The sequence below is a fragment of the Apteryx mantelli genome, chromosome 21, assembly GCF_036417845.1.
Source record: "Apteryx mantelli isolate bAptMan1 chromosome 21, bAptMan1.hap1, whole genome shotgun sequence".
Lineage (NCBI taxonomy): Eukaryota > Metazoa > Chordata > Aves > Apterygiformes > Apterygidae > Apteryx > Apteryx mantelli.
Window position 1 is genome coordinate 13,521,530 of NC_089998.1, and position 12,289 is coordinate 13,533,818.

The 12,289-nt window shown below is 46.9% G+C and overlaps 1 pseudogene; it reads left to right on the forward strand.

The window, feature by feature from the left end:
• The first annotated feature begins 7,841 nt into the window (after positions 1-7,841).
• Positions 7,842-8,868, forward strand: LOC106494227 (olfactory receptor 10A7-like; annotated as a pseudogene).
• Positions 8,869-12,289: the final 3,421 nt, after the last annotated feature.

The following is a 12,289-nucleotide window of genomic DNA, read 5'->3' on the forward strand; positions in this document are numbered from 1 at the left end:
ACTGTGTTGTATTGTCTCTGGTTCTAAGTGTAACACTGACTGTAACAAGAACAGCTTTTTGATTCAAACTCTTTGAACCAGGTCCTGTTTGCTGCTCAGGACCAAATCAGGAGTCTCATCCCTCCTGTGGACTCTCAATCAGCTATCCAATACTTGAGAAACCTAAAAATTTGGCCTCTGCATCATGCTCCACTGTGACACATCTAACCTGCATGGAGGTAACTGTGTGTTAGAGCCTCCTGGATGTCCTTTTGCACATGACAGCCACTGGCACCAACACAGTCAGCTGGCAGTACAGTCACTCCTACAACGTGCAGGAGTTGTCTGTACTTGCTCATTGCTCTTGGATCATGTGGAGTGGGTGCATGGGCTTCCCAAAGAGACACTGGACATGTGACCTGGCCAGTAGCAGCTTAGCTGAACCAGAAAAGGGGGAGGCTTTCCTCGGCTCTCTGGCCTCAAGGTCAGGCCCACACAGTGATCTGAGTGGATGGGCAATGGCTCTTTACAGCACAGGTATAAACTGTTTGAGCTCCCATGGGTCGGGAGTGAGTCACCTCTAAATTGCCAATTACTGCTTGTAGACATCCCTAAGCTTATCTGAGCCCACAGAGGGATACAACTGTTTTTGTTCCTTAGTCTAGGGAAGGGCAAATATAGCTCCTGTCTCCAGGCACTGCACAATAAGCCCCTTAGAGCCTTTTCAGAAGTTAAGACTGCAGAAGATCAGATACTTTTAATGACACCAACTGAGATACATTAAAAGTGAAGAAAAAACTCACCGCTACTGGGACAGCAAGGAGTCCTTTTGGGTCATAGCTTCATGAGATTCTGGCACTGGAAATGCAACTGGCTTAGGAAGTTCCTGCTTCCTCCAGATGTGCTGTTGAAAGCATGTGGCTAATTTCAGTTTGGAACATCTCTGAAAGTGCTTTTATACCTTGGCACTATGAACAGTTGGCCCAATACAACTGATGGGAAGTGGTCTTGCAGCCTGAAGTTGAGAAGAAATGTGGCTGGGGACTTCCCAAGATGACTCTGCTGCCAGATTCAGTATCTTCTGAAATGAGTGAAGATGCTTTAGTCCCAACAATGCCAAACATCAGTGACAACATGCCTGTTTGTGAATGACAAAGCTTTGGGTACTGGTTGTTATGCTGGAGGGCAGGATTGCCATTCAGAGAGACCTCAGCAGCACAGAGAAATGGGGTAGCACAAGTTCAGCTGAGGCAAATGCAAAATCTTGCCCCTCAGATGGGTTAACCCTGTGCAACAGGACAGACTGGGGCATGCAGGTGCTTTGCAGAAAAAGTCCTGGGTGTCCAGAACCTCAGTCAATAGAGTGTCATTGCTGCAAAGGCAGCAAAATGCACCCTGGGCTGCATTAGTGAGGGAGTAGCCAGCAACTCAAGAGAGCTGTCTCTTCTCCTCTACTGAGCACTTGTGAGACCACATCTGGAGCACTGGGTCCAGTGTGGGGCTCCCCAGTACAAGAAAGGCATTGACAAACTTGAACAAGTCCAGTGGAGGCCATAAAGCTGGTCAGGGCCTGGAGCACCACACCTATGAGGAGAGACTGAGAGAGCTGGATTGGTTCAGCCTTCAGAAGAGAAGGCAAAGGAGAGATATGACTGCTGTCTCCAACTACCTAAAGGGAGGATGTAGAGAGCTCTTCCTGAAGGTGCATGGTGATAGGATGAAGGGCAACAGGTAGAAACTGCAAAATGGGAAATTCCAATTAGACCCAAGAAAAACATTCTTCACAATGAGGGTGGTCAAGCATTGGAGCAGGTGTCCAGAAATGTGGTGAGATCCACATTCTTGGAGATATTGAAACTCAATTGGACAAGTCCCTGAGCAATATGATCAAACTTCAAAATTGGCCTTGCTCTGAGCAGGGGGTTGGATCAGAGACCCTGAAGTCCCTTCCAACCGAAATCATTCTGTGACTCCGAGATCCTTGGAGCACTTGAGGAGATTTGCACCAGTTATGTGAACAGGGCTATAAGGAATCCAGCTGGATGCAACCAGCAGATCTCCAAACACTAACAGAAATTATTTATGCATTATTGACCATTCATAAATTAATTAAAACTGTGAACAATACCAAGGAAGAGGACTATTCCTAATAAGTCCACCCTTGATGTGCTCTAAGCCTTAGGTTCTCTGCTGTAGTCTTCCTTTCCATGCACTGTGCAGCCATGGCTGTGTGCTGCTGCAGGATGACAATGGTAGAGCAAGGAAGGGTCCAAGGCTGCTCTGGAAAAACAGTGTGCTCTCAAGCCCCACACTGGCCTTTGCAAATTGGCACATTTTGGGGGGAAACATCCTTTCCAGATTCCCAAATTTCTCACAGGTGAAATATTCAGAGCAGCTGTTTGGAGAAGCAGTGTGCTTTACACTTGCTAGAGCTCCCCATGCCACTCCTAAAACTTGACCAGCTTGTCCAGAAAAAAGCAAAGCCAGGAGGTACATTCTTGACTGCAAATGTGGAAAAAAGCTAGGAAAGGAAAGCACAGGCAGAAGGGCCTACCTGGCATATTTCTGGACTTCAGCTCTTGCTTAAGGGTTTCTCTGAGGCAAGTTGGCTGCAGAACCCACAGGACTAGCTCAGTCCTGCTCCACAGCAGGACCACTCCTCTGAGTGTTTCTAGCTGCTCGGAAGTTCAAGCACAGCTTTAGACTGGTCCTGCAATCCCAGCTCCTGGAAGTTTGGGGCCCTCTTTGTGCAGGGTGCTGACAGAGCACCCATTGGGGTAGATATGCAGAAGTTCATGGCTGGGCACTGAACACAGGACTCTGCACATTGTATTCACTCTCAGTATTTTTCCCTGGTCCCACAGCATCCCAATCCATGGTGCCCAAGGGGCTATGCCTGAGCAATTATGGACTCTGCTGTAACAGGGGATCTTTTCACAGCTGTCTCCTAGGAGTGTATTGAAACAACCCTGGTATCCCAAATTGCTGGTGCTGCCAGACCTCCTTGGTACAAAGACAGGAAAGCATCTTCTCAAGGTAAGCTGTGCAGAGGCTGGGTCATTAGGTGTCCTTAACCAATGTCCAGGGTGAGTATTGCAGTCTAGGATGGCTGTAGGATTGAGGAAGGGGGAAGAAGGTAGCCCCACGTAAGAGAACTTCAAGGCTAACTCTGCCCTGCTCTGCTCTATCCCCTTCTCCCACATCCAGATGTGGACGTCCTTGTGCTACCTCTTATAGTCCAGCAGCCATGTGAGTACCTGGGAGCCTGGGTGACCTGTCTCAAAGTCCACACTGCTGCAGCTTGCCTGCTCACAGCACTCACATGAGCTGGCTGAAGCTAACAAGCCTTGCCGCTACTGCACATATGGCTCTGGCCCCAGTGCAGACATGTCCCTTGTTCACGTGTGTTGCAGCCCATTTCCCACCAGTGTCTGCAGTCTGACTTTGGTGTGGCTCTACAAATCCAACAAGGCTGTTATTAGTGTGTGCTTCATGAAGAGAAGCACTGATCAACTACCCCTCCAAACTGTCTTGAGCTCAGTTGTCTCATATTAGATTTGATTGAAAATCAGATGCAATTAATTAGCAGAAAGGCAAACACTTGACTGGCTGATATTCCAGTTAATGACTATCAGATCAGCAAATTTAATTGCAGACCCCTAAAGCTATCAGAAAATGAAATGAAGATGCCACTTGTATTCCAGTCACACAACATCTTTGACATTTTCTCCTTCTGTTGCTCACAAACTGATAGACACTGTCAGGAGGAAACACAAGCAACCTTCCTTGGCTCATCCATCCAGCACGTCCACCCCTGGATGCAGCAACTGGTGCCAGAGAAGCCAAACAGGTTTTATTGTTAGCCCAGATCATGGCAATGCCCCTGGGGAGACTGGAGACCTGGTTATGCACTTGCTTCTCCGAAGGGGCTAGGGAGTGCTAGAAGGGTACTGGGGTGTGGGTGCCCTCTTTGGGAGTCTTGCATTGGATTTGCCTGTGTGGCATTCCAGTTGAACCAAACATATTGTTTTCCACCTCCTCTTCATTAAACTGATGCAAAAAATTCTGTGGATGCTTACTTACAGCTAAGACAGGTTTATTTTAGCTAAAGGGAAAAGTTTTCAGAGATGACAAAGAGATTTAGGAACCAAAGCCTCTCCTGTCTTTGTCCTGATATAAATACTTGGGGTCCCAAACCTCATAATAAGGCACCCCATGGAACCTCAGCTCCTTGTCCAAATCTCTTTGAATTTGATCTAAGGAGATGATCCCTGGGTCCAAGTCACTTTTGAAAGTGAGGTTTAAGCTGCTAGCTTACTCAGGTTTTTTCTGTGCCAGGGTTACCAACAGAAGTGTGCTCTAGTGAGGGGGTTCTCCTCCCCGATGCAGCAGTCATCTTCTCACTCAGCTTCTGCTTCTCCAGACTAATCACCTCACACCATGTCCTTTCCAATGGAATCTCCCTCCTCTGGGCATCCTTGCAGTCCAGCTTAGCCCATTGCAGAGCAGTTTCCTCCTCCTCGAGGGGGGCTCCCAGCACCCTACACACCACCTGGCAAGATTTCACTTACGTACCATAATGTCAGTATTTCTGCATGTGGATTGGAAACCTTCCCTGCTATGCCCAAGGCCAGTTTGCCTTCCCATGCCACGCTGATAACTTGTGGTTATCCTGTAGCTGGCCAGACCACCAGGTCTCCAGCTGGGGACCTTGTTAGTAGACACCCCATTCTGTCATCCCAGAGCTGCTGTGCCCAACCAGTTCTTCCCCCCATGATTGCCTGGCAGCACCTCCCAGCTCTTGTCCTCCTGTTTTGCCAGCACATCCCAACCCTTAGTGCCCTGCTCAGTGACAACCTCAGTGGGGTTAGGGCCCAGCCTGGCCCCCCAATTTCGCCAGGATCCTCCTCACTGCTCCCTGACCGTTTGCCCCTACTCATCTCCAGGTTAAAAAGGAATTTCTGAGGCCCAGACAGATTACAGCTGTGCCATTCCCACTGCTGAGAAAACCAGGTATCTTATTAAAGCCAGACAGCTTCTTTGTTTGGTGGGATCTCCCCTTGGAAGCCTGAGTTACATTTTATCATATCTTTGACCTGTCTTTCCCCTAACCATTGCAAATGCCCAGTCCTAGATCCTTCTTCTCCTATCGGATGTAGCCTCCATTGGAGAAATGCTTTGCATCCTTGCTGCAGGAACAGCAGCACCAATTCCTCCTGAATTCAGAGGCAGCCACACTCCCATCCCACAGCCCTGCTGATGTGCAGCAAACCTCTGCAGATTTTTCTCTTTCTCTGAACAGCTGTCCCCATATTCTAATGTTGTCATCTGTCACCCTGCCTTTACCCTAAAGTGTCATTGTCCTCCTAGAAAACTGGGAGTGGGCAATCTCTGATCTCCCTGGTATTGAACTGAGAAGCACCTCAAGGCTGCCTGTAACTCAACCACATGACTGAAGAGTTTGTACTAACCTCCTAAGACAACAAGCAACTTTCACTGTCTCTCTGCACTCCTTGATCTTTCAGTTCAGACTTTTCTTACTGCTTTTCAGGCTCTTTTCCTTCTTTGCAGATTTTCTGCTCATTCCAGATATCCTTCTTGGTGCACGTATATTATTTGTTCACTAGAGAAGAAGCCCTACTCTACCAGACTCTCCCTTGTGCTCAAAAGGGAATTTTCACCTGGTTTTGTATCTCTGGCTTCAGGAATTTCCAGCCCTTTTCTGCATTTGCATGCTTGACTTCCCAAATCTATCCAGCTGCAGTAACTAGCTTTTTTCACTTGTCCTGATCAGTGCATTTTCAGAGCCACAGCCACTAATCTGCTTCTGTTGATTTTCCCACTTAAGTGAAATTTCATTGACTTATGCCCACCCTAGTAGATGTGATTTTCTACAGATAGCTGTTGTATAACAGCCTATTTTTTTAGGAACAAATATATAAAAAACCCCACTCTTCAACTTGCTACGTGCTGTGATCTAGTAAAGACATCAGTGAGATGACATACTGAGGGATATCTGGAGCCCCCACTGTAGATCAGCCTGTGATTTATAACCTCCCTCTCCAAAGAGGTACTCTTCCTGTAAAAATTTCTCTCTTAAGGCTTTATATTGTCCCAGTTTGACTGAGGAATCTATGACAGACTGCCAGCACTGTCCAGGGAACTTCCTTTCCCTCTTTCCCAAGGTGATTTGGTTTCAGGCAGATCCTTCAATGGTGCCTTTCCATCTATTGCGCTGTGCTACCCTTCCACCTTGCCTCCCTTTCTCATCCTTCTTCCAGACAGCTCATGTCCACCTCTGCTTCTGCTCTGGTCCCACCAACTATTTCTCTGAGCTCCTAGAACGTCTGCTTTCATGGGCTGCTCCATGCAGCAGTTTGAGTTCCTCCATACTGGCCTGATGCGATACCACAACTGATTCTGTTATTTCTTATGGACCATCTGCTTTTCCTGAGCCAAAGGAGACACACGCCTTTTGCTTGTCTATACCACTTTCCCAGCAGCTCTTTTTATCCATACAGGTGCTTTCCTTTCCTTTGTCTCTCCTCTCCATTGTTACGCCCTTGTTTACCAGCTCCTACTCTTCCAGCACATGCCAAACCAAGAGAGTACATGCCTTTTCTTTGACCTCCATTCCCTCCTTGGTTCAAAGCCTGGCACATCATTTCCACCAGCCTGGATCACCGAATGCTTTTCCCTTCCTACTGGAGTGCCTTCTTGCATTAGACCTAGACATTCTTCTTGCTGGCTTTGACATAAACCTCTGATCATCTCCTTCCTGCTCTTCTTTCTGTCTGTGGATTCACTAGCCTTTGGTTCACTCGTAAAATCTTTTGTATCTCATCATTTATCCCTGAGCTCCAGTCTCACATTATGTTCAGTCTTTCCCTTTTCGTCCAGGCTAGTGTCTCTGCTTTTTTTTTTTTTTTTTTTTTTTTTTGCCATCCCCAAATCTGTTTGGCCTACACGCTCACCTCCAGATACCTTTATGATCCTCATGTGGTCTCCCAGAGGTCCCTCCCCACATTACTTTTTTGGTGTGCACACAAGGCTAACACATAAAGTGCAGCTTTTGCAGGGAGACCCTTCCTTTGTCTGTTATTTTTAAGGATTTATTTTTTTTTGGCAAGGAGGTAAAATCTGTTCACACAACTATGAGGGAGAGGGGAAACAGGAGGTCTTTCTGTCATTTGTTTGGAGTGACTTGTGCATCACTTACTAATGATGTAAAGAGGACTTGCTTCATTGATGGGCAGTAAGAGTTCAGCAAGGCAAAGTCCAACCTTCCATGTTTTGGGGAATATTTAGACCACTCTTCGGTTATGCTCATGAAATCAGAAGGGGAGCAAAGAGCTGCTCTCATTCATTCTCATTTAGCAGTCCCTGGGATCCTTAATGACTGCGCTGCTGAGGTTCCTGGGTTTTGGTGTCCTTCAGGTGATGCAGAGTTTTGACACATTAAGCGCTGGGGCCCGCCCCAGCTCAGAGGGTGACACAGTGAGATGTCTTTGCTGTGCCTTGTGTTCTCCAAACAAGTACCAGAAGAGCTGGAGCTGTTTTAGCCATGTCAGTCTGGTTTCTACCAGAGTTTGCTAGCTACCTTAGAGGTAATCAGCCAGAGAGCAGCCCCCATACTAACCAGAACAGAGCTACTGGGGAATGGGAACATATGCATGGAAGTACAGGTATCAGCTCCTTTGGGGTTGGCTTGAAGGTCAAAAGTCCACAGGCTGAGACTCACCATCTGTCTCCACAGATGTTTCCCACCCTCAGGGCTCCTGGAGGGAGATGTAATGTGTGCAGGAGGCAATGACATGGCTTCAGCCCAAGATACCAGCACAACAAAGGGTTAGTGATGTCCCATGGCAGGGGTGAGTGCTCACCTTCCTTCCAACTGTCCATTATTTACTCCTGCTCTTTCTCTAGATGAGCCTTGAATCCCTGCAGTGGGAAAATGTCAGCAGCCCCACTACATTTCTTCTCTTGGGTTTTTCCGATGCCTACAAAGCACAGGTGACTCTCTGCCTGGGCTTCTTACTCATTTATTTGGTGACTCTGCTGGGGAACCTCCTCATAATGACCCTTGTCTGGCTGGATAGTCACCTGCATTCCCCCATGTATTACTTCCTGGGCCACCTCTCCTTCCTGGACATCTGCTACTCCTCTGTCACCCTCCCTAAGATCCTCAAGGACTCCTTCTCACCACAGAAGACAATTTCCTTTGTGGGCTGCATTACACAGATCTATTTCTTCCTTTGCTTTGGGGGCTCTGAGTGCATGCTCCTGGCTGCCATGGCCTACGATCGGTATCTGGCCATCTGCCACCCCCTCCACTACACAACACTCATGAACAAGAAGATTTGCCTCTGCTTAGTGGCTGTTTCATGGCTGAGTGGCTCGTTCTCATCTCTGATCCAAGCCTTCCTCACAGCCCACTTACCCTTTTGTGGGTCCAATGTGATCGACCACTTGTTCTGTGAGGTGCCCTTCTTGCTGAAGGCGTCCTGCAGCTCTAACACTCACCTCAACAAGGCTGTGTCACATGCTTCGGCTGGGACTATTGCAATGGGGTCTTTCCTCCTTATTCTCGTGTCATATGTTCGCATCATCTGGGCTGTCCTCCAGAGGAGAGCCGGAAGGCAGAAGGCCTTTGCTACCTGCACCTCCCATCTGACTGTGGTGTCCCTGTTCTTTGGTGCTGGGGCCATCACGTACTTGGTGCCTCACTCCAGCCGCTCCAAGGAGATGCATGAGGTCCTTGCCCTGCTGTACGCTGTTGTAACCCCCATGCTGAACCCTGTTATCTACAGCTTGAGAAACAATGAAGTCAAAGGGGCCATCAGGAAGGCCCTGCATAGAGGGGTGTTGGAGCAGAGAGTCTCTGCTTAGGTGCTGCCTGGGCAGCTACAGAAATTCACCAACAGCAGAGGCATCACTGCTGAGTTACCGTCACCCTCACCATGTCAGGGTGCCCAATGTAGTTTGGTACAGAGGTGACCTTGGGGCTCCCTTCACGGTTCGGGTGTTTTGGGGCTCACAGCGCTGGGACAGAGGGCCCAACCAGTGGTTCCTCATTCTCTCTGATCAATGTGTGGGATGTTCAGCCCTTTATTTGCTTAATGACACCCAGAAACAGGGTGTCTAATCTGCAGCATTATTACAGTGCCTTTTTTGCCTTGTTTCCCTTTGTGTCTGAAAGTCCCTAGCACAGCCAACTTCAACACACAATGTGAGCTTTAGAAAGGCCCAGAAAGCCCAGCTAATTCAAATGCAATCCAGGACAGGTCATCTGTGTTTCATCTGATCACAAAAGCCAGGTACCATCCTTTTGGTGTGAAGTACTGCAGAGATCTACACCCTCTTGGACCAGTACATCTTTGGCAAGCAGAAGGATGACATGCAATATTCTCTAGAGATCTGAATAGATTAGAAGGGAGTTCTGTAAAATTGCTAAGCCTTGGCCACAGAAGTTTTCCCAAGGAATAATTCTCGGAACTTTTTCATAAGAAATAGGTATTTCTGGGGAGAAAAGTTGTACTGAATGACCCCACAACACCAGTGCCCTTGCTAAGTCTTATGTTTTTAATCATTTATCAGCATCAGGCTTTTGTCAAGCTCTCTGGAAAGAGCACTGTTTCTAAGCAAAGCCCTTTCTGATGTGAAACACTGTGCAAAGTACAGCAGTAATGCTCTGCTATAAACATCTCCTGTTAAGTGGTGAATAATCCTGTCTGGGCTGTACTTGCAGACACTGCAGAGCCAGATGTCATTCTCTTAATGCAATAAAATATGTATAAGCAGGAAAACCATTGTCAGGGGATTGATCTTTGTAGTTTCAGGAATCAGAGTTAATCCTGGGAACAGACAGCTGCTTCCTCATGCATAATGGTGGCAATAAGGTACCAGTGTGGGTGGTACCTGAACAAGTCTGGAGAGACCAAATTAATTTGGTTCATGACATACTTTCAGGAAGATTTCACAGGGGCTCTTGGCACTATGCAGAGATGAGAAGGGGTTAGCTTGTGGTCATGAATAAAAGGATGTAAAAGAACACTGTGACCACTGCTTAAAGTGTGCAAGAGGATACACCCACAGGCACTGTGAAAAACGTCCTTCTTGGTCCTCGGCTGAGTTCTGGCTAGTGACTTCTTTAAAAATAAGAGTCTGTAAGACCCCTATTTAGCAGAAATTATGGGAACTGGTTTCATTTGATTAGAATAAATCCCTTCTCTGCTGAAATCAAGACTTCCCCAGTAGGAACCCAAAATGTCTTATCCAGTTTAGGTGAGGATGTGGCATGCATCCTCCCAGAGCTTACTTACAAGGCTGAAGCCAATTAGGGAACCCAATTTGCAGGACTGCTACAACATCAGCTACTCCTTTGGAAATAAAACAGGAATTTCACCTTCCTTCCCACCCACAATCTCCAAGGTAGGGTGATCTTGTTGCTACCAACAGGGAAACATGGGAGAATCTGATTTCATGACTATTCCTGCCAATTATTGCTATTCTGATATTTGGTCAAGAATGCACCTCTCAAGGTGACAGGCAGAAAAAAGTAGATGAGAGAACATTTGTGGCAGAGAAGTGGTCAGGCACCACAAGTCCTGCTTGTGTTGTATGCTCAGCCTTCATTAACCTAAGTTCCCAATGGGTAGGACCACACTAAGATATGGACAAATGGAGCTTGCCATACAGAACAGCAGAGTCACTCGAGATGAAAGAAACATGTATCCCATTTATCAGACTTATCTGCTAGGGAAATCCCTGCTTTCTCTAGAACACTACATCTGAGTGAAGAAAGAGGTTCCTAACTGTGTGGTGTTGCCTCCTCCGGACTTCTAAAAGCAGCTTCCTGCTGCCAGGAGAAAGCCGAGGGCAATGCTCCTGTTCCAGTCACTGGCGCTGGGCATGTGAAGCCATCTATGTGATGTGGGAAACTTTGGATGATCTTGCAGATAAATCTCTTTTCCAAAATGGCTTTTACCAGAGTGGCATGGTTTTATCTGACCACAGTGCATTATTGTTCCTTACATTCTTGAAAGAAGAGAACAAAGGAGCACACAATGTGTCCACTGTGGCTTGGTGGAAGAAGCACTCTGTTCTCACTGCCTGGAAGTACCTCAGCCAGGAGGATGGGAACAGACAGTAACGTTGACCAAGGTGATGAAAGAGAGAAAAGGTATGGAGTGCATGCTATAGTTTTAGACCAAATTATATATGCCAGCTAAACATAATGAATTATATTCATTACTTTGTTAGCAAAGAGAGGACTAAGGAAAATGTGTCCCTGCTGTTGAAGTGAGTGGGGGAATAATCATGATGTGGAAAAGGACGCAGAAAGGTTGAGGTACTCATGCCTTCTTGTCTGAGTCTTTCCTGGCAATGCCTGTTCTCACCTGATCATGAGAAACCAACTGCTCTTGATGTGATTTGAGAGCCCTCATGTTCAGAAGACTGCTAGGAAGAATCTGCCTAGATCTAGCACCATTCCTTTTTTTGACATCCCAGAATGATTTCAGACTAGTTGTGGGATCTTGCCCATGAAGACAAGAATTTTCCCCAAACTAGCACCTCAAACACACAAAAGAGATGTCTCCTGGAGAAGATGGATCTTGCACACCGTGTGCTGTGTAGCCCCCACAGGCCAAACAACTGGGAAGCTCAGAAAAACATGAACCTCCTGGCTGTTCTCCTTTTAGCATTTTCTTTCTGTTAAAGATGCTGAACTACAGGTGCAATGTTAATAAAGTGCACATGGGTCCCATGAATAGTATTAAATAGATCATATTGTTGAGATTGAGCTTGGTGACTTGGGAAGTTCACTGTACCTCCTGCCGAGCAGTTTGCTTGAAGGCGTGAATGAAATAATGGTGTTTTGCATAGAAGAATCATGTCTTCAGGTAACAGTGTTGTCACCAAAAATAATGCTTTAGCAGAGCCTTTGATTTTTGCAACACACGTTCACTTAATAAGGCTGTTCTCCTGGTCTAATGCTGTTTCTTACAAATATACACAGATGACGCTGTCTGAAGATGTTGGAGCCAGACTTTGAAAGATCAAAATGTGCAGACAAAGTTAGTAGCACTTCAGTTCTCCAAGGTGTTGTACTCTGCTTAGTTTCCTATGAGAATTGGGGGCTCTTATGCTCAGTATTGCAACAAGAAAAAGTCAGATGTTTCTGGGGGTGAAAGCAGCAGGTTTGGTGAATTGACACTCGGACCTGAGGGGTGAAGACAGCTCCAGAAAGGGCCCTGCAGGGAGGGGATTCCAGGGAAGTAGGTTCTGGACCTAGCTGACTGCAACCATG